The sequence below is a fragment of the Pongo pygmaeus genome, chromosome 4 (assembly GCF_028885625.2).
Source record: "Pongo pygmaeus isolate AG05252 chromosome 4, NHGRI_mPonPyg2-v2.0_pri, whole genome shotgun sequence".
Classification (NCBI taxonomy): Eukaryota; Metazoa; Chordata; class Mammalia; order Primates; family Hominidae; genus Pongo; species Pongo pygmaeus.
This window is the reverse complement of record NC_072377.2, coordinates 63,921,444-63,947,141: the sequence shown is the minus strand read 5'-3', so window position 1 is coordinate 63,947,141 and position 25,698 is coordinate 63,921,444. Positions and strand designations below refer to the sequence as shown.

Below are 25,698 nucleotides of genomic sequence, written 5' to 3'. Positions count from 1 at the left end.
CCTCCCGAGCAGCTGGTATTACAGGTGTCCACCACCATGCCCAGCTAATGGATTCCAACTTCTATACATAATTAAATAGAAGAATAATTCTAAGCTATGTAGAAAGAAAAAAAAAGTTATTGTTTACTAGGGTCCTAAAAATAAATGCCACAGGTGTCACCAGAATCAGAATAGCTGAACATGCACAAAAATAAGCCGGCCAACTGATACTTGTGTCATTTATCCTAAATTCACTGAAAAAGGATTATTCCATATTTAAATAAGATTGAGGATTTTAAAAGGACGATGTTCTTTTAGCTTAAAAGGACAATGTTCTTCTAGCTGTTATGATTCTAATTATCTGCTAGTATGCTCAGCCACATGCCCCATACTTGGGAAATCTGTTACAACATGACAGGTATCAGATTCTTTATGATATGTAATTGGTAATTAGCTATACAGGCAGACTGTTGGCAAATGTATCACATTTTCCTTTTTGAAATTTAGGCAAACTGCTCTCAGTTGAAAACATACATTAAAGGGTCTGATTTGGCTTCCATGTTGATGCATGATTGAAAGTAATGATTTTCTACCTTTCAAGTCATCACATGAGACCTTCTAAAATCCCTATTATAAATTGCCCATTTCTAAAATCATGCGTCTGTATGGCCACAACCAATTAATTACACCACCACTACTGAAATGGTTTCCTGCCTTACTTTCCATAAAATAGTTCATTAGCTTTGCAGGGATTTTACTTCAATACTGTATTTAGTTTGCACTCCCCGGGATGTTTCAAACAGAAGAGTGAGTTCTCTAGGGAGGAAGAAGTGGGGTTAAAAGAGCAATCAAGAAATACATATATGACTTTAAAAATGTTATTGGTTATAAAGGAAAAACCATCCATCACAAGTCAATAGCACTGTTTTTCTAGTAGGCTTTTCTTACATGATTACTTCAGGCAAGTCACAACTCAGCTTTCTCTAACAGGAAAAATATACTGTGAATCTCAGGGAGCACTATCTATTATTATTGTTGTTGTTTTATAATGCTTAAAATTTTATTGAGGCCTGGTATAGAATCCCTTGTAGGTAGAATGTGGTTGGTGACTAGACTTAGTAACTGCATTAAATTGGCAGAGTGAATGTGAGGAAAGTAGTCGACAGAAATAGTTATAAGAGAGAAAGAAAGCTCAGGTAGAAGGAAAATCAATAGATCTGGAGTCTGGTCAGATGGAATGCCCAACTTTGGTGCTACCATGTACAACCTCCCAATAATTATTTCAGTTCTGGGTGCCTCAGTTTTATCTTCCATTGAACTAGAACCTAAAGCTAAGATTGCTTAAGTCTCACTTGGTTCTAGAGTTCTATGGTTCAGTAATGGTTCAAAACAGTTCACCATGTTTAGAATCAACATTAGGCTGACAGCAAATGACTCTCATCATGCAAATGGCATGGCTTGATAATAGAAATGGCTCATAGAAAGGAAGTTAGGCTAGACAAGGCGCAGTGTACCCACAATAGCCAGCCCTATGCACAGGTGTTACTACTATTGTCCTTATTTTCTAGAGGAGAACTGAGGCACAAGGGAGTTACGTTATGTGCCCAAGGAGCCTGTGCTCTTAACAACTACACTTCCCACAAGCCAATATTGGTCAGACATATTCCAGAAATTTTACAACACAAAAAACATAAATAATAACTCTTTTTTAAAACAAAAAGTGGAGAAAAAGAACAAAACAGTTAATAGATGAGGCTGATGTTGGAGACAGGGGCTTAGGTATAAAAACCCTAGAGGTAGACAGACTTCTCCCCAGTCATAGAAGTTACTGGTCCACCTAGATGGTGCTGAAGGGGCAGGTCTTCTTGAAAACTGCAGCCCCGAGGAACGGAGCAGACAGCAAATTCCTGCAGAAGGTTTGTTTGCTTGTTTTGTTTTCTCTCCCAACTAACTAGTCAGATGTGCCACTCTGGGTAATGCTGAGTAAGGAGTAGAAGAGAGGCCAGAGTGCTCCCATCACGGGTGCCAGTTGGAAAGAAAAAATCAGAAATGGAGAAGAAATGTCCCATCCTTACCATTTCTCCTGGTTTTTCATTTATAATTTAGTTCCCCATTTCCATGCTATTTCTGGTGCTAAAATTATTTAGAACATTTTGACCAATATGAAAATAAATTGTTATCATGCGCACTGGCGGAGCTACCATGGTGGCAGGCTTCTGTGCACTCTCTCGTTTTCCCCTTCATAAGTGGGCCAAAGCAGGAGGATTGGAAAAACTAAACAACGGTACACAGTGAAAACAGCCTGTTCCTTAAACACATTTACAGAGACTCTACATTCTATTGACTACTGAGTACAGCCTGCACCAGCACATAGCACACCTCCATTCTTTTAGGGGTCAAATCTTTTTGCACTCACACATTAACTCTGCTCTGATATAAACTGACAGAGCACACCAGATCTTATTATATGAAGTTGCTCACAGGTGATGACAGTCAGCCTGCAGGAGAGATCAAAAGCAGCTAAAGCAGTTTATTTATGAACATGGCTCCAGGATGGTTGGTTTGATGGGATAAATCACAATCCAACGAATGATCTGATTAAGCAAAATACGTATTTCTTTATTCCTAAAACAAGACTACAAAATACCAAAAAGGTAACTCAACTAAAACTGTCTTTTGGAAGCCTCTGTTGTCAGATGATCGGAAAGTTAGTATAATTACAATATTGCACTAGAGTACTAGTTAACAGCAGAAGAATTGCTGTCCTCTTTATAAAATGATGTGAAGTGTGATTAGCATCCTACAGAAGACACCTTCTCTGACAACACTTGTCTCTGAAAGACATCTGATTTTCTATTCTGCTCTTTCATTTCAGTATCCTTTGGCCACACTTATGAGAGGATTTTTAGGGTCAGATATTTCAGTGGCATCTTATATACCACCTGACGCAAGATAGTCTCAAAACCAGCACTGAGCATCATGGAAGTAATTATAAATAATAATTATGTCCTCAAAGTATGTTGGCTCATAAATTTTAATGGAGCACTCTCTGCAACGGTGATTGCCAACTTTCCTGGCATTTGTGGGATCAATGTTTATCCAAATAGAAATAATATAGTCTGAATAATTGCATAGTCAGCCTGAATCTTCCCTTCCTCATTCCACACTCCGAGTTATTTTAAACGCGTAAGGTTTGGGGGAAAGGCAGAGGGGAAGGCTATCCTACTTTGCAAGTTCTGATGTACACTCCTGACATTCATTTTCCTGGCAGAGATACAGGTCATGAAAAATAGCTCCAAAGCAGGCAGACACATTGGCTGCCAGCAGCTGGAACTTCCTCCTTTCCAAGAGGCCAGAATGAGCTTGACTTCAGGAAACGAACCAGGAGAGGCTGCTCCCCTTTCTCTCTCTTTAGTCTTTGTTGGCTGGAGAGAGCCTGGGAAAGAAATCAAGCCCACACTTTAAAAAGGCACTGGGAATACCCAGCATGACTGCACTTTTATATTATGCTCCTATGTGCAGTAGCTTCCCTTTATGTAGTAAGCTTCTCTAGTACATTTAAAAAATCATTGATTAGTTGACAGAATCTGTGGATAAAGAAAGAGACTGGAAACGTTAGGAATTCATGACAATGAGACATCACTGGGGAAGGAAGGGTAACATCTTTACAATGATAAAATAGATCTTTGAAAAAACATGATTTTATATCATCCAAGCACAGTTAACAGACATGTTTTAGAGAAGACACTATTTGAATTTGAGTTCCTTTAAAAGTGGAGCCTGAGGAGGGAACTTGTGGTGAGCAGGTGGTTTATTTGGGAGGTGATTCTGGGAAAAAGGAGTGAAGCAACAGGGAGCAAGACTGAGGAGACTGAAAGTTTGTGTTCCCCCAAAATTCATATATTGAAGCCCTAATCCCCAGTGTGATGACATTTGGAGGCCAGGCCTGTGGAAGGTAAACAGGCTTAGATGAAGTCATGAGGAGGTGGTCCCCATGATGGAATTATTGTCCTTAAAAGAAGAGAGATCAGGGCTCTCTCTCCTCTCTCTGCCATGTGAGGACACAGAGGAAGGCAGCTGTCTACAAACCAGGAAGAGAGCCTTCACCAGAAACTGAATCTGCTGGCACAGGTATCCTGGACTTCCCAGCCTTCAGAACTGTGAGAAAATAATTTTTGTTGTTTGAGCACCTTGTTTATAGTATTTTCCTATAGCAGCCCAAGCCGACTAAGACAGGGAGGGTGAGACAGGAAAGAAGAAAAAGACAATGTAAAGATATATCATGCATACCTCCATAATGTATCTTTAAAAAAATATCAAGGTCATCGATAATGTATCTTTACATTGTCTTTTTCTCCTTTCCTATCTCACTCATTTCAATGAGCAAGGGTGTTTCAATACAGCTATTATCTGAAAAGCATACAGAAAGCTTTCCAGAATTGTCCATTTGAAAGAGGGAAGGCTCAATAACTTATCTCCTGGCTCTGGTCTGCTATCAGATGAGGGTTAGTATGAGAGTGGCAGTGTTTCAAGGCACTGCACTTCCAGGCCATACTTGCAAGTGTAGATCTAGGGAGCTGTGCCATCAGAAAAGCCTTGGCAAATGCAGAAAGGCAGGCATGGTGTGCTTGAGGTGGGATGCTGACTGTGCACAGACCTGCCCACTCTGCCGTTGGGACTAACATCAGAAGCAGGCCAAGGAACCTTATAGGCACAAGGAACTCAGAGGTACCTGCTACACACCTGTTACTACACTTTGATCTACTGAACAAAGAAAGATCATTTCCTAGTGTTGATGTCAACTGCTTCAAGAGTTTCTAACAGTGATCCATATACAGCTTGCATACATTCAATGCCCGAGGTGACATATAATGTCTGTTTCCTGCTATTTTCAATTCTGAACCTTGTTTCTCTGTTCTGACATTGTTTTTCCACAGGTTCCTAGTCTGCTAAAGTTTCTATTATACTCACACCTAACATATATCTATGTGAGTTGTAAAGTGGGTTATAATTATAAAATAACAAGGACTTTAGAAAATGTTATAATGGTTTTAACATTAGTATGGCTTGTCTTTTGGATACATTTATTTTTAGGAAAATAATTGATAAATATAACTCCATGAGAATAAAAAAAATTAAGCCTGACCAAAACATGCCATAAACAAAATGCAAAGAATTAGAAAAGCTTATTTTAAGGAAAAACAAGCTTATTTATAAGAGGAAAAAGCCTCACAAATCAATAAAAATAAAGATGCACAGAACAATAGAAAAGTTAGTAACTTATAAAGAAAAAAATGCAAATGAAAAGACACCTCAAAAGATGAAAGGGAAAATATAATGAATTCAAAATTGGCAATCAAAAGAATGATTATGACAAGCATTGCAGGGTTCAAAGAAATAGGCATCTCATGCCCTCTTGTTGGAAGTGTAAAATCACAGCAACTGGGATGTCAACTAGGCAACATAACTGTAAGAACTTCAAAATTCTATTTTCTGGGACTTATCCACACAAAGAGGTATTTATACCATTGAAAACTATCATTATTTATAATGACAAAAATAATCAGGAAAAAAGAAAAGCCAGTAATAAGGTATTGCTTAAATAAATTATTCCTGTGTTGCTACTTATAACCAGGATTTCAATGTATATTTAAATATTTTAGAAAAGATTCATAACATATATGTGAAAACACAGTTGGTGATATCATATGTATATTTTCTTTAAAATATGGAACATATATATAGGGAAAAATTGGAAAGCTGTATGCCAAATAGTTACCTTTGGGTAGTAAGATTTCCAGTGATGTCTTTTTCTTTCTACTTTTTGTATTTGCACATTTTCTACAATGAACATATGTACTTTTAAAACACTAATGAAAGCTAATCATCTTTCCAAAAAATCTACTTCAGTATTAAGGTTAATTATGACTAAGCCTTGAGTGGGTAGCTCCAACTACTTTTTCTGTCTTTCCACCTTTCCTTTTAAAAACTTTTATCTTTTAAAGGAATATATTAATTTTGGAACTTATAGTATATCCAAAATTTAAAGAGTTACTCTAAATCCTGTCTATTCTTCTTCAGTTAAGTCTTTTTATAGGAAAATCCCAGAAAAAATTTGGAGTCTTTGGGGATAGAAATCACAGATCTTTTACTGTTCCAGCAACAGAATATATCCGGATAATGAATATCTAGTCATTTAGAGAGAGAGTGAGTGATAGCAGGAGAGACAAAGGGAAAGAGGAAGACAGAAGAACAAAGGAAGAAGAAGAAAAGCAGGATTGACTTGGCGATGCGGGCTCTTTTTTGGTTCCATATGAACTTGAAGGTAGTTTTTTCCAATTCTGTGAAGAAAGTCATGGTAGCTAGATGGGGATGGCATTGAATCTATAAATTACCTTGGGCAGTATGGCCATTTTCACGATATTGATTCTTCCTACCCATGAGCATGGAATGTTCTTCCATTTGTTTGTATCCTCTTTTATTTCACTGAGCAGTGATTTGTAGTTCTCCTTGAAGAGGTCCTTCACGTCCCTTGTAAGTTGGATTCCTAGGTATTTTATTCTCTTTGAAGCAATTGTGAATGGGAGTTCACTCATGATTTGGCTCTCTGTTTGTCTGTTATTGGTGTATAAGAATGCTTGTGATTTTTGTACATTGATTTTGTATCCTGAGACTTTGCTGAAGTTGCTTATCAGCTTAAGGAGATTTGGGGCTGAGACAATGGGGTTTTCTAGATATACAATCATGTTATTTACAAACAGGGACAATTTGACTTCCTCTTTTCCTAACTGAATGCCCTTTATTTCCTTCTCCTGCCTAATTGCCCTGGCCGGAACTTCCAACACTATGTTGAATAGCGGTGGTGAGAGAGGGCATCCCTGTCTAAAAATGATGAGTTCATGTCCTTTGTAGGGACATGGATGAATTTGGAAATCATCATTCTCAGTAAACTATCGCAAGAACAAAAAACCAAACACCGCATATTCTCACTCATAGGTGGGAACTGAACAATGAGAACACATGGACACAGGAAGGGGAACATCACACTCTGGGGACTGTTGTGGGGTCAGGGGAGGGGGGAGGGATAGCTTTAGGAGATATACCTAATGCTAAATGATGAGTTAATGGGTGCAGCACACCAGCATGGCACATGTATACATATGTAACTAACCTGCACATTCTGCACATGTACCCTACAACTTAAAGTATAATAATAATAAAATAAAATAAAATAAAATAACTTAGCTTGTAAAACCAAAAAAAAAAAGAAAAGCAGGTAAAAAAATTACAGAATACAGCTTGAATGTTCAACACTTGTTTTGTTTGATTTTCTTTCTTGAGTTCAGGAAGCCAGAAAGGCTTATTAAAAGATTATTAAACCTTTTGGTTTTCCAAATATGACACTTTTGTGACATCAGGGATGGGGAATTGGAAGAGAGTATTAAACCATTCAAACTGAAAAGTAAAAAAAACAAAAAAAGTTCCTTGAATTAAAAAAAAAAGATGATAATGCTCTCTCAACATGCCCATTCTTTCCATGGTTACTTTCCACTAATTGTGAATTTAGCAACAACAGCAACAAATAACTAACCTATTATTAAAAGTTTCTTTCCTATTCATGCTTCCAATTTCCATATGCTCCTTATCAGGTTTTCCAAAATTTTTTATGTGATGTATTGAATATGCAAAAATTTTACAAATGCAGGAACTTTAAGGACACATATGAAAGGCCTTGACATCACAAAAATAAGGAGATTGAAATTCTCATATGCCCTTCCTATCTTTTCGGTGGTCTGTTATTGCCTTCTCATTGCAACAGTGTTCTTCGGGAACTGAAAAGGAGACAATTCCAAGGCTTATGATTCACCACTTTCTGGGTGATTTATTTTTCATCCTGGTCTGGCACATTTTGTTCCTCTTTATTTGTTCTTTTCTAATTAGAGGAGGCTGGCAAATGATATTAACATAATTGAAAATAGACTGGAGAAAGCATTTGGTGGATATAAAATCCAAACAATGGACTGGGATATAGGGAGTCAAATCAGAAAACTCAAGAACACAAGTGCAGGCAGATAAATAAGGCAAAAGTAAATAAAGGGGCAGAAATGCAAAAGCAAGGTGATGGCTAATCAAGAGGCATCCACAGTAGGACATGAGTCAAAAGACAGGATTCAACGTTCCAGTTATGATGGATACTTGACCAGAACCCAAACTGAATACAGAGATTAGCATTCACATCAGGAATGTAGTTTCTAAAAGGACTGGGATACCAGGGAAGCACATTTGGGCAGGAACCCATCTACTAGAGAGCTGGGATAGAAGAACAAGGAAACCAGTTTCTAGGAAATTGGGATACCAGGAAGACCAGACAGAAGATCTCTTTGAAACTGAGCAGGTGAACAAGTATGTTTTGATTTTATATATTCTCTTCATCCAAGAAGGATTGGTTTTCAAGCTGGGGTGGAGCCAAAATAATAAATGCAGTAATTATTTCAGCTGCCTCAAGTTTGCAGGCTTGAGTGCAATGAGTCAAACAGGTAATTAATGTAATACTATATTCTCTTTGGCCCGTTCTTTAACTTTCCTAATTTGACAGCATTTTATTTTTAATATACTCAGTGATTTTCAATGTGTTCTTTTCTCTACTTCCCAAATGCAGGTATAAATCAGTAACCAGAATTAAATAACCTGTTAACACAAATTTTGCATACATCTCCTTCCATTACCAAACACCATGCGTTGTCCAGCATCTAGTGAACTCTTCCCTCCTGAGCACCTTATTAGCTATATCATGATCATGGACTGCCTTCTCAAACTGTGACAGAACGGTATTTATCTTCCTTCCTGTGTTAGGAAAGAAAACAAATGCTCAGGGGACAACTGCTCTAGAGGTAAAGTATGCTCTAGAGCACAGCCTCTGGGGCTAGAGGAGGAAGTAAGAATCTGACGATGTACAAACCCTGGTCCTGACAGGCACCTGCACTAGCCAAGTCCCAGGAGGTTTCTAGGTCTGGACAAAATTAGTCTGATTTTGATTCCCAGGATGACAATTCTCCATCTGGCTAAAAAATAGCTGTAGAAATCATTCCTGTAAGCTCAGGGAACTATTCTGCGTGCCAGATGACACCACTTTAATTTAAAAAGGGGTTTTTTGGAGGCAGGAGCCTTTATAAGTCACCAATTCACTGCTTTCTTTCTTTAAACCTTTGCACCCAGATTAAAATGCATTCCTTTGGAAAGCTCCCATTAAGAATGGACAGCAACCTCCCCATGTAACTTCCCATGTTTGACAAAACAAGACAGTCTTCCTTATGCATTTGATCTTAAACTTTTCCTTTGCCATTTTAGCACATCTCTTCCCACTTTGTCTTCAAGAAAAACAGAGGAGAGCTGGTAACTTTTACATCTAAATGGGTATTCCAATGTTGTGACTCTAGACACGTGACAGCTCTGATGACTTATCCCTTCAACTCACTGAACACTGGACAGAAAATATTCTTGTCACCTCTTTGAGTGTTTTTACATCAAACATCCACCTTACTGTGATACCTTTACTTAACTGAATTCAATAATGCACTTGTATCAAAAAGTGTTGCTTTTTTGCATATATTGTCTCACATTCTGTCTTTTCCTCACTATCTCTATCAGCTTTATTTAGTCCAATTATAAGTCTTCATCTTGAATAAGTCTTCATCTTCTTCTGCAAAGAGGATCAACAACCTCCAATATATTGTTTCTACACTGCTTCAGCTTTTCTGCCCCACTGACTTGGGAACTGACATAGACCCAGCTTCTGTGGGGCTCGAAGTTTATAATATTTGGGAGGCATCTTGCACAACTGTCTATTTTTCTCAAGGAGAGAGTCAGGGAGGTGTGAACTGAGGTGGTGATGGTGGGGCACTCTGATTTAGTAGTTTTATATTAACGGGAAAGTTTCAAAATGGCAAAACACAACTTTCTGAGATTGGATGTTGAATTTTTTCTTGGTCTAGGCCACAAATAATAACAAGAACTAATATTTCTTGAGTCTTACCATTTATGAGGTTCTGTGTTAAATGAATTACATGTTTCATCCTGATTATTCCTCATAACCATACTATAAGGGAGATATTCTAATATGCCCATTATACAGATACAGAAACTAGAATTGAGAGAAGTTAGGAAGCCTCTAGAATGGAGCTGATTCAGCATTTGAACCCAGACAGTTTGACATCAGGGCCTGTGCTCCTAACCAGAATGTTACACTTGCTTCTGGAAGGCAGAGTTCTCCCAAGTGATCTTATTTCCCTGTATAATATTTCTTTAAACTTTTCAATGGTATGAATAAATATCCCTCAACCTGAACTCCTGAAATAATGGGAAAGAAGAACAGTGATGATTGTGAGAACTAAAAATATCTAAATAAAATTTAGGAGTACAAACAAACAGTTTTTTTTTTTTTTTTTTTGAGATGGAGTCTTGCTCTGTTGCCCAAGCTGGAGTGCAGTGGCGCAATCTCAGCTCACCGCAAGCTCTGACTCCCAGGTTGACGCCATTCTCCTGCCTCAGCCTCCTGAGTAGCTGGGACTACAGGCACCAGCCACCATGCCCAGCTAATTTTTATTTTGTTGTATTTTTTAGTAGAGATGGGGTTTCACCATGTTAACCAGGATGGTCTCAATCTCTGGACCTCATGATCTGCCCATCTTAGCCTCCCAAAGTGCTGGAATTACAGGTGTGAGCCACCGCACCTGGCCCAAACAAACAAATTTAACAAGTAAATATGTATAGGGTAAACGAGCATGATCATAACTCTGTTAGATATTCCTATACCCATTCATGAATTCAATATGTACTGAGATCTCCTGTGGGCCAATAATGCTAGATGCTGAGACTCCCGAATTAAATAATGTCCAGCCCATAACCCATAGGAGCCCATATAACTTAGTGGAAGAGGCAGATAAGAAAAATCAAAATCTGAATGATAGATTATTCATGTATCTGTTAATAATATGACTTTTATTCAGATATGGAAAGTTTTAACTGTTGGTCTCATCTCGATTTTTTTCTCCTCTCTAACTGGAAAGAATGTCCATATTAAATGTTTTTCCTGGCACTATTAACTATTGAATCCTTATCACACAAATACACAAGTTATATTAGAGTTACGGCAGATTCCCTGTGGGCTAGATGTCTTTATGTTTGTGCCTCCCCCTCCGCTTTCCTTCCTATAGTCTAGTTTTAAGAGACCTTATGGGCTCTTTCCATAAGATCTGCCATCTCTCAAGGGGCTTACCCCATGGATGGAGTCTGCCAGAGATGTGTCTGTATGTTCTTCTGCCCTCATTCTAAAAGATGTTGTAGAGCAATGGTTTTCCAGGATGAGCCCTCTCTGCCTTCCTCTAGGTAAGGGGTTGGGAAGTTGAAGAAATGAAACCCTATGCTTCCTAGCCTGCTGAAAACAGGTCAGTTCCCTCTAGTCATTGGAATTTTCCATATGCCTTCCTTTAAAGACATGACTCCATGACATAAAAGACATGACTCCATGACATAAAAAGAAATTTGCAAATCACTGTGGGAAATGCCAAAAAGCTTAAGGAGACAAACATCTCTTTGGTTGAGACAGAGATAGTATTAGAACCTCCCATTTTGCTTCATGTCCAGTTCAGAGACTAGAATAGAAAACTGAGATGAAGGTGAATGGAGAGAAAATGCTTCTAAACTTCAATATCTAAGAATGTAGTGAATAGGAGGAAAAAGAAAGAATCCAAAGCAAAGTTAGCAATCAGACAGAGGGACTGTATTTGGTCACGGAGAGAGGGAAGGGGATGATAATAGGCTGGTAGGGAAAGAAGAGAAGGGGATGAAGGAGCAAGTAGAACCATTGTCAAATACAGTATGTCAGAAGCCCTTAAGCTTTGATGCTATTCTCCAGGCACATCCGTCCACAGCCACTCGAAGAATAGGCCTTCAGCCTGCTGCCATATTTGGGCCAATCTAAGACTGTTATCTGGCTATAGAAAACAGAAGGAGGTCTGAGAAAAGGACCTTAGTCTGCCCCTTCCCCAATCCATCATCAATGTTTATAGACTGAAGTAGACCCCCCTTCAGCCCTCTGTGAACAGACACAATATGACAGGATGAACTGTTTCTCAGAATGGCAGTTATCACCTGGGAAGTTTATTAGAAATCCATATTCCCTGCTTCTGTTTACAGAGAGATATGAATTCAGTAGGCTTGACATGGGATTCAAAATTTACAGTTTTAACAAATTCCCCAAGTGATTCCGACAAGGGACTGACTCTGGGACTACACTTTGAGGTCTGTAGAGACCATGGTTCCTATGTTAAAATTATTGACCAGACACTCCTCTGGGAGACAATGGTTCTGATAAACCCCAGCATAACTGTTCACCCAGGCTTCTAGTTTCTACAGCCTTCTTTGTCTGGTTGCTTTCATATGTGAATCTCTCTCATATTCTGAGATCAGACCATCTGCAAACTTGAGTGCCTCCCAACTGTAGAATCACTTTCATATGTCACCATCAAGGCAAGGCTGAAAGGTCTCAGCAGATCTGGATTTTCACCAGTCTCTGAGTAAGAAGCCTCTCTCCTTTAATCTCTGCTTCCAGCCTTTATGTTATTATAAAACTCAATTTAGAATTTCATTCTCAAAACCACATGTACAGACCTTGCTACAGCATTTGCAGAAGACAGCCATATAGCAAAGTAAGAAAAATGCTTTCAATTCTCACTCTTTTATTACATTTCCAATTGACTGTAAATTTGTGACAAATAAAGTGGTAGAGATAAAATATTCTGAGTTTTGTCTTAACCTGAAGGTTAATTGCTTTGCAAAATTTGAAGAGAGGAAAACCCCCAAAAAACAAAACTATTATCTTTTCCCTTTCTTATAGTAGAAGGACAGATCTATTGTTTACTATTGTTTAATTAAAATGAAATAATTTATATCAGTCCATTTCTCCCCCTCAATTACAGTAAAGTGTCAATAATATGCCTTGTGAGTCTGAGTCAGCCTTCACACAGGGACTCTAATCTGAAGAGTCCAGGGAAGATGACCCACGATTTAATCAGTGACAATCTTGGAGGCTTAGCAAAAACTTTTGTAATAATTTTCCCAAAAGGGCCAGGACTTGATTAATAACTGACAGCTTCCCCAATTTTTGTCCCTGCTTCCAATTTAGGATCAATCAAAGAAAGCAAAATATGCACCACCAGCCAATCACATAGGATGTCTCACTTCTTGTTAGCATGCCTACAGTTTCCCCATGCTAACAGCCCGCAACCAGGGCATACATGAAGGCTCCCCTTTTTTCCACTATAAAGCTTTCCCACTCCTCTGCTTGCCTTTGAGTCTCTGCCAAAATGCAAGTGATGGTGGCTGATCCCTTTGCTACAGCTAAGCCTGTTCTCATTTGGCTGGTCTTTTGTTTATTTCCACGCCTGTTTCTATGTCATTATTTAGTAAGTTACTGGAAGATAGGAAGCTTAAAAACTCTTGGCTCCCTCTCCTCCATGGCCTAGCACTTTGTGTAGCACACTGCAGTCATTCATAAATGTCTGGTGCTTTAAGCTGCACCAGGAGTTGTTTGACTAAAATACAGCCCCTGCCTGGCTCTCCAGCTGCTTCCTTTATACTGTCCAGCTATACATAGCCCAGGGGAGTCTATACTACCCTCCACATCACTGAATCCCAGATATTTGGGCTTCCAAAACCAAAATAATGTTAACAAATAAACACAAATGGGTAATTGATGGAGGATTGCCATCTCCAACAAAAAAAGTTTTAAAAAATCTACCATCCACCAGATTACCAAAAGAGTGAGAAGAATTTAATTATAACAAGTAATATTATTTTCAAGAGTTTTTAAAAATTAAATAAATAATTAAATAAATTTCACCTTTTTTTTTTTTTTCAGAAGTGAGGTCTGACTATGTTGCCCAGGCTGGTCTTGAACTTCTGGGTACTCAAGCAATCCTCTCGCCTCCACCTCCCAAAGTGTCAGGATTACAGGCATGAGCCGCTACACCCAGCCCTTTATAAAAAACAGATTGACTTGATCTTTTGGGGGAAACATGTTTGTCAGAGGCCAGTGTGGGTCGGCTGTTGTTGTGTGGGAACCTTGCTCAGGCAGCAGGAAGTGCACTCAGCCTGGCAAGGCGGAAGGCCCCCTCTGAATCCCAGCCCTTCTTTGTTGTGCTGGATATGTTTCTTTGCCTTCCAGATCCACTCCTTACCAAATCTCACCCTACCCTGTGCTCCTGGAGACTAACTTTTGTAAACCGCTAAAACAGAGCAGTTGCCACCCTGTTCCACTAACCTCAAGGTGGGTTCAGCCCATGAGAGGCACAGGCAAGAGATCAGAAGGTGGGATGAATGAGAGGTCCAAGGCATCTGTGGCCCCTTCCATGATGAGCTACTGATTGGCAGTGGCTGTGTTCTAAAAGGTCAAGCCTCTAATGTAATGTCCTTCTCCTATTACTACAGCTGTAGTTCTTTCCTAACTGCTCTTTCTCTGTTCCCTTCAGTCCAAGGGTGTGGTAATGACTTTCTGATGCTAGCTCTGGAGTCTGCATCTTCCCTTATTACTTCCCTAAGCCTGCACACAGGCTTTTGTAAAATCATTAAACTCCCTAAAATTATCCTCTTTGTTTTTCTCCAAAACCCTGTCTCATACTTTACCTACTTCAACTCTTTTTTATTTTATGTCTCCTTTGTACTTTTCTATTGTTTCTCTATTGTTTTTCACATGATGCTTTGTAAACTTTTTTTTTTTTTTTTGAGACGGAGTCTCGCCTTGTCGCCCAGGCTGGAGTGCAGTGGTACGATCTCGGCTCACTGCAACCCCTGCCTCCCAGGTTCAAGCGATTCTCCTGCCTCAGCCTCTCAAGTAGCTGGGACTACAGGCGCCTGCCACCACGCCCAGCTAACTTTTTGTATTTTTAGTAGAGACGGGGTTTCACCGTGTTAGCCAGGACGGTCTCAATCTCCTGACCTCGTGATCTGCCTGCCTCAGCTTCCCAATGTGCTAGGATTACATGCGTGAGCCATCGCGTCTGGCCCCGATGCTTTGTAAACATTTTTAAATTGACGTAGTTGCTTCCAGAGATTGTAAAACAAGATGGAGACCTTGCTTTCCTTCCCTTCATATGCAGCACCTTAGCAAAGTGATTTGTATCAAGTGATGCTCACATTTGCTATCTCTTATCTCGCTGTTTAGCTGCCACGGTGGCAATGTTCAGGACTAGCAAAATCAGTGTTAGGAAAGTAAAAGCAGAAGGAAAAAGAAGAATATGCCTACTACTGAAAATAAGTACTATCCAACTAGGAAAGTGCTGTACTTTTTTCTTAAGTCTGGCTTGAAAAATAAATATGGGGTAATTAAATGCTTAATTTGCACCGAATTTAAGCTGTGTTTAATGCCAGAACAACTGGTCAGTTCAGTATAACTGTAAATGAATCAATAGAAAAATAACTACAGGTGACCTGGCAGCATGGACACAGCTCACATCTTAGACCAGAAGCTGCTGACATCAGTAGGCAATATCCTGAGGAAATCATATCCCAGTATGTGAATACAGCTCTCTGTGGATCCAGTGATTTATAATTGTTTTGTTCTAGGGCAGGACATCAATTTTATGAGCATTTAATAAATAAGCTGTATGGTTTTGCCTTTCCTGTGCAGTTGATGACTATTTAAATGCATAGATGGCTCCAAAACACCAGGAAACACCTCAACAACACAGCTCACCGCACTTGGGCATATTAAAATTTACCAGTGGTTGGTGAGAGCAATCCAGGTGTCCAGAAGATATGCCACCTTGTCAATATGCTTGTATATATCATTACTTCAGGACACCAAAATCGAAGTTCTTCACATAAACACCTGCCTGCAAACTGGCAATTTATTTACCAAAAAAAGTACTACTATTTGCTGTTTCAGAAAGTATGGCGTTAAATAGGTTTGGCCCATAAAATAAAGGCTGTTGAGAGAAATAATAATGATTTGTTTCTTGAGTACTTACTATATGCCAGGTATTGTGCTAAGAATTTTGTAAATATCATTTTATTTCATCTTTACAATAAGACTGTAAGCAAAGTATTATTATTGTCCCCAGTTTACAGATGAAAACACTGGCATGGAGAAGTTAATTAACTTGTCCAAGGTCATAATATCCATAAATCTTACAGCCATAATTTGAACTCAGACAGCCTGGCTTTGGAGCCCATTCTTGATCACAAAACCACTGTGTGATATTTTTGTCTTAGGGGGATTTAGAACCAAGTAAGTCTAGAATAGGCCTAATATAAAAGTAACACCAATGTGTTCAGGCAGGTTAAACATTTTGGTTGGTAAATTTATGAAGATTACAAAACAGTGCAAAGGGAGACTTCTGTGAGATTAAATTAGATCTCCCCAGTGCCCTTACTACTAAGCTCATGCATACTAATTTAAAAGATCTTCATACCTACATATTGAGCCACTTTCCTCTCAACTTGGCTAACAAATGACAATGAACATGGTTTATAAGAAAAAAGAAACATAATGAAAGCTAAAAATTAGAATGAGAAAGGAAAGCAGCCAGAAACATGAAGATGGACAGTTTGACACTGAAGAAAGAAAAGAAAACATACTAAGTAGAACCAAGTATACAGAAAACATCATCAGATGCTGACAATCCTGAGCGTCAAGTTGGCTTATCTTTCATGTTCGTTTTTTCCCTTATGATAAACAAATGTGCAGCACATATTAGAAGAATTTTCATTAAAAGATTTAATTTGTTTAAAGTTCTTATAATGTGAAGCTTTACTTAACTGAAATTTCAGTTACACAGAACTGCCGTTCTCTGTTACCAAAACTATGGTATTCCAATTTTTTTTTTTTTTTTGAGACAGACTCTCGCTCTGTCACCCGGGCTGGAGTGCAATGGCGTGATCTCGGCTAACTGCAACCTCCACCTTCTGGATTCAAGCGATTCTCCTGTCTCAGCCTCCTGAGTAGCTGGGATTACAGGCATGCACCACCACACCCGGCTACTTTTTGTATTTTTAGTAGAGACGGGGTTTCACCATGTTGGTCAGGCTGGTCTCAAACTCGACCTCATGATCCACCCACCTCAGCCTCCCAAAGTGCTGGGATTACAGGCATAAGCCACCGTGCCCAGCCGGTATTTGAATTTTTAGATGCTTTGAGAGCTGCTTAGCAGTCTTGGGGGTAGAAGTCCTGTAGGAATTGGGCTGACTAGAGGATCATGAAAGAGATCAATCTGGATGGAATATAATGTCATGATTTGTCCATTTGTACCTTATGTATTCCTGGAAAAAACTTTTTCCTCCATTGATTGTTGGCTACCATTTGATTTATTATTTTAATCAGTTATAAGGTTTGAAGTTACTCTATAAGCAGTAGAAAGAGTTATGTGACCAGGGGGGAATTATTTAAACTCTCTGAGTCTTGATTTCCTCTTCTCTTATAAAGAGCAATATTAATACCAACATTTCGAGGTTACAAATAAAATTTCGAGCATTGCAAATAAAATATGCACAGTGGCTGGTCGAGAGCAATTACTCAAATGTTGTACTTATAGAGAAAGGGTGCAGCAGAATGGATTAAGAGAAAAAGCTCCAAAGCTAGGTGGTCCACACTCAAATCTGCTAGCCACTTCTTGTCTATGTGACCCTGGGCAAGGTATTCACACACTCTGTGCCTCAGTTTACTCATCTGTAAACTAAAGACAAGAATAGCATCTATCTCACAGGGTTTTTGTGAGGATTAGATAACTTACCACCTATAAAGCACACACAGCTCTACGTGGCACATTAGGGATCACTGAATGCCAGTTTGGGGTTGGTTGGTTTTTTTTTTTCAGTTGAGTGGATCCTCTTCATTTTACAGATCAGATAACTGCTTCCCAGAAAGGTGAAGTCATTTGTCCCAAGGTTACACAGAGAGGTCTCAAATCCAGTCTCCTGCCCCGATGCCTCTTCTTTATCCCACTTCTTTGCCTGCATGTTCCACTGTACATTGCTCTTTGGTACTAGTTGTCAATGTTTCCCATCTCCCACATGTGTCTTTCAGTCCTTATAGAATCACAGGTAAATTTTCTATAAAAGTAGAGGTGGATTTCCATGAAGCTGATTAAAGATTAGGCTTTGGGTACCTTCCAAGTGGGCTTTAGCAATATGTTTGTATGGTCACCTGCTTTCTGTCACTTATTCATAAGAAAGACATTGTGTATCTTTTTCCTTAAAGAGGACTGGCAAACTGTAAAAGTTTCAAGCCCCAACAGTATCAATCCACCTCTGCTCAAATAGGGGCAAAATGGGAGGAAAATCAGGCTTTGTTAGCTCAGTTAGCATCTTGTATTAATCCACACTCATCACCTAAAATAGGCTTCCCCTTCCCATTGTTGTTCTTCATTTATCAGAGGGCTCTGCTTAGTTCTCCACAGCACTTATCACACTCTGTATTTCTTGTGTATTTTTACTTTCAATCCTTAATTCCTCCATGGTAACTGGCACATACTAAAAACTCAGTAAATACTGAGTGAGTGAGTGAGTGAATGAATGAATGAATGAACAAATGATTCTTTTCCATTTGTCAGTTCTCAGCTCAGATATAGATACACCCAGGAAACCTTCCCGAGTCCCCAGGACGGTGTTGGGCATCCTCCCTGTGTGTGCTGTGCTCAGGCCTTTTAGCCCATTTATAGCAGCAGTGGAATTCCATCTCCTTATGGCTCCATATGGCAGACCCTTGGCGTGCTCTACCATTATATGTCCAATGCCTGGCACAGTGCCTGGCACACAGTAGGCACCAACAAGTATTGGATTCAATTAAATTACTTAATTGAATACAAAAGTCTGAATTTTGGTACACTATTTTTAGAAAAGAAGAAAACTAACATTTGTGAGTGCCTGTTTTGTGCCAAGTATTGAACTAAGTATAATTTACAATAGCAAATACTTAACAGCTCAGGGGTAGGTGTTATTTTCCCCCACTACATAAACGAGGAAATGGAAGCACAGAGAAGTCAGGGCTTGAGGTCAAACCCTAGTGAGAATCAGGGGCAACATTTGAACCCTGGGTCACCAGACTCCAAAGTCCCTGCTCAAGCCACTAGGCCACTCTACCCCTTGGCAGAACACAGTTACTGATCCACAGGTTGATCCTTTCTTCTATGTTTGTTTTCCTATCTTCCCATGTAGTTGGTAAGCTCTATTAAGCCAGGAACAACGCCTGTACCATCCTTTGTATTTTGTCAATGCTGAAAAGAGTGGTTAAACACAGTGGGATGTAGGAGCTCCTGCGTTCAGCTGCCTGACAGAGTGAATGTTTTCAGGCATCTTGACATTTCAGACACAGTATCAGCTTCCTCACAAGAGTAAAACTAAATCTTGCCTTTCTCAATATCTCAGGAAAAGCAGATGCTAAGTTAGAAGAAATGTGATGGGGGAAAAGAGCATACAAATGACAGCACCAAGAATGGTCTTGGCAGCTGTCACTGGCTTTGGTGGTTTTCTTAAGAAGCTCGCCTGGGCAGAAAGCGTTGTTTCCTTATAAATAGACCAGAGGACCTGATTGTTGTCCTGGAATCAATGGGTAGGGTGACTAGGCCACCTGAGCACGAAATGCAAAGATTATAGGCAGAAATATTTTCCTGTAGCTATTTATGCCATTAGACTCCTTCTTTTGAGTCCTTTTCTTTATGTGCACGTTCTCCAACAGCAGAATCAGCATTCCAGAAATGTGCAGGAAGAAGTTAGTTGAATGTGTTCCAGTCCCTCCTTCTGTGCATATCTGCGTGTTTTAAACACAAAACAGATAATGCACAAAGTGCTCATGCTGCCAGATAGTAAGTTCCAAGCAAAACAACTGGTTCTTTTCTGTAACTATAAATAATATCTTGGACAGGTCATAAGAAGCTACTGAAAGATACTGAGTAATTATACAGCATAGAAAAAGTACTTGCTATGAATTAAAATATGTGGAATTTAATATCAGATCTGAAACTTCTGACAAATCACTTGGCCTCCCTGGATCTCTTCTGCCATGTGGTCAAGTACATGGCTTTGCACTCAGTGCCCAGGTTGGAATCCTGCTTGTGACTATAACCTTGGGCAAATCACTTGGTCTTTCTGGTTTTCTGTTTCCTTGCTATAAAAGAGAGCTAATAATACCACCTTGGTTTATTTGGTTGTTGCAAAAAATAAATTTTAAAATGCATAGAAACATAAAGTGCTTACTTTATGGGTCAGCACTGGGCTTGATAAATGTTGCTATTATTAGTAGTATCATCAAATGAGAAGGCTGAGCCAGAAAATCTGTCAGATCTTTTCGTGACTCGGTGTACTAGGTCTCCAAATACTGAGACCCAAAAATATACCAATCCTGTAGTGAGAGAGTCGGGAATCACAGCATTTGTCAGAGTGAAATTAGTGACAGAGACTGCCCCTGAGGCCCCAAGAACTTTCCCTCCATATTAACCGTGTCTTTTATTTTTAGATTTTTTATTTTTTGTATTCTGATGCTTTGACATTTGGGGCGTCACTGATTCTGCAGGGACTGACCCTCCCAGGATTAGCCAGTTTCTAGAGATAGTAAACAACTTACTGGAGTGCTCTTTTCAAAGGCAAACCAACCAATCCAGAGCACACACTCCCAACCACCTCCATTACAGGGCTTTCACACTCTGGGCCACTATCCACCTGCCCTAATCGCTCCAGGACTTACTAAGTGCCAGGCAACTGAGGGATCGCTCCTGTGTCCCAGAGTCCCTTGAAATTGTTCAAACTAGCTAATCCGAATCCTGCGTACTCTGACCCTCCCATTCTTTCCTGCTTCCACAGAGAGGAGGTGTAACACATTCAGGAAGTATAAATGTGTCTATTACTTGTTAAAATGCTTTATTTGAATGTGGACTGTTGCAAATCTACTAATCCAGTTTGAAGAATCAGAAAATCCCTATGCAGCATGTGACAAGAAAGCAAACCATCAAGTAGAAAATGAGGAGCGCTTTCCCACTCAGGCTCTTCCTTCCTGACACAGTAAAAATGCCACTTGAGGCCGGGTGTGGTGGCTCACGCCTGTAATCCCAGCACTTTGGGAGGCTGAGGCGGGTGGATCACTTGAGGTCAGCAGTTTGAGACCAGCCTGGCCAACATGGTGAAACCCCATCTCCCCTAAAAATATAAAAATTAACCAGGTGTGGTGGCACACACCTGTTATCCCAGCTACTCTGGAGGCTGAGGCTGGAGAATTGCTTGAACTTGGGAGGCAGAGGTTGCAGTGGGCCGAGATTGCACCACTGCACTCCAGGCTGGGCAAGAGAGTGAGACTTCTCAAAAAAATAAAAATAAAAACAAAAATGATACTTGAAACCTGGCCTCAAGTTGGATTTTTTCTATAGCTAGAGGATTCCACTGACAACCAGGTTGAGATTTATTACAATTTTTGTCAAACAACACTTACCTTGAGAAGAAGTATAATGTAGTAGAAACCAGACTAGCCCAGCTAGCAGGAGACCTGGATTTTAGGCTTTGCTCTGGTACTAACTGTAAGGTAAGGTCAAATCACTTAGCCTCTCTATATCTTGGTTTCCTAACTTGGAAACAGTTCTATATGGGGGCAGTTTAAAATGAATAGAGTGATCCAAATTAAATCAATGTCTGAAACCTGTCTTGGTAGAGAAAATGGTATAGTGTTTTAACCCACGATGGCTTTCATACTATGAAACCATTTTGTCTCTTTTCTTTGAAATATATAATAGGCTAAGATGATGTGGATCTTAATGAATTATTTACACATAATATAAATGCATAAAAATACTATAAGTTGGGAAGAGCACTTCACTGCTTGGTTATTAAAGCACAATGAGATGACAAGCCATCCGTGCTAAATATATTTCCAAATAAGTGATTTGTCAGAGTTGTTAAGCAATCGTAACTACCTACAACTAAATATTTTCCAGCACACTTACATTATAGCATAATGCAAGGATTCCTGGAATTATTATAGGAGTGCCTATACTTAAGCATACCACTGTTGCTCCTCATTATTTCTTCTGCTGCATGCCTCCAATGTGAACTCTTTCAAAAACATTTCACCATCCCAGATGCATCACTCAAGACTGCCATCTTCAAAAAAAAACAACCACCACAATAGTCAAGAAGACTCTTAATTAGAGCAGTGTTAGAATGTGATTGACCTAATTGGAATCCCCTCTTAGCCATTCACCATGTGCAACCCTGAACAAGTTATTTCACTTATTTAACTGTCCTACATGCAGATTTCTCAGGTAAAATAGGATAGTAATAAATTAAAAGTTGGGTTGTGAGAATTAGAAATAAGGCATAGATAATGCCTAACATATGGTATGTATTCAATAAATGCTAGCTATGCACAATATTTATACAATTTGGTATTTGCTTATAGAAGTACATAATTATCCAATGAGTATTAATTTCCCTTTCTAACTATACTACAAGTTCCATAAGCACAAAATCTTTGTATTGTACTTCTTTTAAATGTTTCACAATCTAATAGACCACAATAGTATATATAATAGTATACAGTATTGTATACACTATTGTAAAACTAATTTTCACACTCCTAGAATCAGATGTGCCTTAAGAGTTCCTAATGTACCTAAAGAGGAAGAAATTGGATTATGTTTTAATTGCAATGATAGTAATGGCCATTAATCTACAATTGTGACTGATGAGGGGGGAAAAGTGAAGGATTCCCAAGTGGCTGAACCCTGATGGGGGTGTGGGCATCCACAGAGCAGGAGAACGGAGGCCCTAGAATGAGGTCCCAGGCCTGACTGTCTATAGACTTAAAAGGTTTTTTTTTTTTTTAAGAAGCTAGTAGATTGTGGAAGATAGAGACAAATCTGGAGAGAATAATATTTCAGAGACTTTTTCATGAACTTATGGAAACTGAGCAGCATGAGGAGGTATTAGAGTAGAAGCAGCTCAGGGATCTGAGCTTTGGTTGGCTCAGAGAAAAGCTATATTCATCCAGAAGTGAGATGTAGACATAAATAACTTATTTCAATGCCAAAAAAAAAAAAAGGTGAGTGAATTAGCACTGGCCTGGTACCAGCATTGTTTTAAAGAAAATAATTTTTAAGTGTGAAAAATAATTTATATTATTTGAAATAGATCTGATTTGCTTTAAAGATAGATAATTTTGTACCTCAACAAAGAATTTCTGTCAAAAACCTACATTGAAAATTTGCCAGAAATTATAAGACTGGCTTAACATGCCATGTTGATGTTTTATCTAAATGATTCTAACCACTATTTTTATTTTTATTTTTATTTTTTTCACACAAATTTTATTTTTTTATTTTTTACTTAAATAAATCTTATTTTAGCATTAACTTCTTGCCAAGTAAGGTAACTCAATAACAAGTATTTGATTCCACCTCCAACCTCTCAAAAATCAACACAATCCATATGATATAAAACAAGAAATTTCTGACAATTTGTAATGTACACATTCAAGTAATAGCAGTTTAAATTGAATTGTTAAGTGAATTTAGCAAACCTGCAGGGTTCAAGATCAATATAGCACTAACAAAAGACTCTATTTTTCTATGTGCAACCCCCCAAAAAATGCAAAATAAAATAAATGCAAAACAAATAACACACAAATAATTGAATTGTCAAATCAAACTCACACAAATCTGAGATCTTAACAAAAAAACTAGGCTTCACTAGTAATGACAAAGATACGGGCAATCATTTCCGAAAAAAGCCTACATAAGTCTCACATACAGCGGGCTCTCCCGGTTCTTCCACAGCAAACCTATATTACCGGGCTTCCTATAACTGCTAAATCCCTAGGTTTTGTGATTTTACATCCACAACAGAAGAACAATTAGTCTGAGAGATCTCCATTGTCATCAATGTTTCTGTGAAGTTTTCTTTAACTCATAAATTCTGTACTTATCTATAAGCAATGCTTAGGGTCAGCCTTTCTCAGGCATTCCGTAGATAAGTTTCATTGTCCTAAGAAAGAGTGTTAGCTAATTTACCCATAAGTTTAGTTATGTAAAATAAACTAGTTTATGCCAAATTGATTCCCTTCTTTTCTTTCTGTTAGGAGTTGCTTAATGGTATTCCGGAGATAAATCAATTGCAGGTCAGTAGTTCTAACTTCTTCCTTTCTAGTTGTGCCAGATCAAAGAATATCAGTAAACTTTTCAGGGGGTGAGGGTTCAGGCATCTAACCACTATTTTTAATTATCTCTACAACAGAAAGAAGAGAGGAAAAAGTGGAGCTATCAACCAGAGGAATGATTGTTCTTTCATATTAGTAAAAAAAACATTGTCACGGAGTTAAGGGATGTATAGTTTCCAAATTAATTTAATTTTCCATTCACCAAAGCCCCTGAGAATTAAGGAACCTTTCTTCAAACTTAATATGAAATATATCATATAACAGTTGGATTGCCTGCAATTCAAAAGGAAGAGAATGAATCAGGACCCATACTTGAAGCAATGGACAAAGCTTTTTCTGTCTCCTTACAGAGGAGTGTGTGATTGGTATCTACATTAATTGAGGTCAAGTTTCTGAAAAGGAATACTCCCAATAAAAATGGCTTTGGGGAATGATGGAGCAGGGAATACGCCCAGCCTAAGGTCTACTTGTACAAGTTCTTATGTGAATTATAATTAGATTTGAAAGACTCTAGAGTTAGAATAAGTAAAATAGTAATGGCCTATTGTAAGCTACATAAGAAGGTACCTGTCTGTGTATATACCTGCATCTTTAAATATTACTTTAAATTTCTACTTTAATAAGACCTTTAGGATGTTTAAAGGTCATTCAGTTTATACAGGGGCTGTATTCTTTTTTAAAAAAGTTAAAATCCTCCACTCTGGGATTTGTTTGTTTTTTGTTTTTAGCTTTCCATATTTATGAAGGGAGGGTTATTGTCAGTCCTACTGATCAATCCTGGCACCAGCACCAAATAGTAGTAGCTGTTGTAAATGTCTCAGAAGGAGGTAGAAAACACCTCTTGGGAAATGCCTGATTACAGATCAAATCAATTTGAGTGGCAGAGGTACAAAGGAATAGGAAAAAGGTGCCAAAACTTACTGTAGAAACATTCTTCCTATGTACATATTATGATGTCCATACAATATTTACTACATCAGTCTTTTTTGGTGTAACAATTTTTTTTAATTGGCTGCTTCATCTTTTATATTGCCTTGGACCTGCTATCCACATAGATTTTCCTCTGTTTTTTGCTCACTGGTCTCCTAAATTTATCCCACCAGTTTGGCTAAGCTACCTCTGATCTTCTTCTGGAGGTAAGGAGAGGCAAAAAGCTAGCCAAATGGTCTCAAAACTTTGGGAGAACCTTCTACTTTGGAAAGACCCTGTTTCAAATAAATATTTCATTTCATTTGTTTTATTTGCATATATAAACATAGCTCTTAGAGTTGAAAACTGTTTGCACAGTATAAATAGACCATCTTTGAAGTTCTATCTGGAGTTTATGAAGGGTCTAAACCTATACTTTTCCTATATTTGGTTGTTTATCTTCTTCTTTAAAATGCCCAGGAAAGGTTGCTTTCTGCGACCTAAAAACCCAGATCTACTCAGCTTATTGTATAGATTACAAAAATGTCAGAGAAGGAGTCACAGACTTTCTCAAGATTACAGAGATCATAAAAGGCAAAGCCAGACTTAAAGTGTTCCTT

General features: G+C 38.6%; 1 protein-coding gene across 2 annotated transcripts in view; it reads right to left on the bottom strand.

The window, feature by feature from the left end:
- Positions 1-25,698, bottom strand: part of RAB3C (RAB3C, member RAS oncogene family) — a 290,956-nt gene that overhangs the window by 225,275 nt on the left and 39,983 nt on the right. The gene's annotated exons all lie outside the window — the stretch shown is intronic.